This window comes from Nematolebias whitei, chromosome 21 (assembly GCF_014905685.2).
Source record: "Nematolebias whitei isolate Nwh7 chromosome 21, NemWhi1, whole genome shotgun sequence".
Classification (NCBI taxonomy): domain Eukaryota; kingdom Metazoa; phylum Chordata; class Actinopteri; order Cyprinodontiformes; family Rivulidae; genus Nematolebias; species Nematolebias whitei.
The window spans coordinates 32404639-32404865 of NC_056518.1; the positions used below are offsets into that span (position 1 = coordinate 32404639).

Genomic DNA, 227 nt, shown 5'->3' on the forward strand with positions numbered 1-227 from the left:
TTTACAGATGTTGAGGTCAGTTGTACAGGTGTTGGTCAGTTGTACAGGTGTTGGTCAGTTGTACAGGTATTGAGGTCAGTTGTACAGATATTGAGGTCAGTTGTACAGATGTTGGTCAGTTGTACAGATGTTGGTCAGTTTTACATTTGTTGAGGTCAGTTGTACAGATGTTGAGGCCAATTGTACAGATGTTGAGGCCAGTTGTACAGATGTTGAGGCCAGTTGTA

General features: G+C 42.3%; 1 protein-coding gene across 1 annotated transcript in view; it reads right to left on the reverse strand.

The window, feature by feature from the left end:
* nin (ninein (GSK3B interacting protein)) overlaps positions 1-227 on the reverse strand; it is a 30602-nt gene that overhangs the window by 29219 nt on the left and 1156 nt on the right. The window lies entirely within an intron of this gene.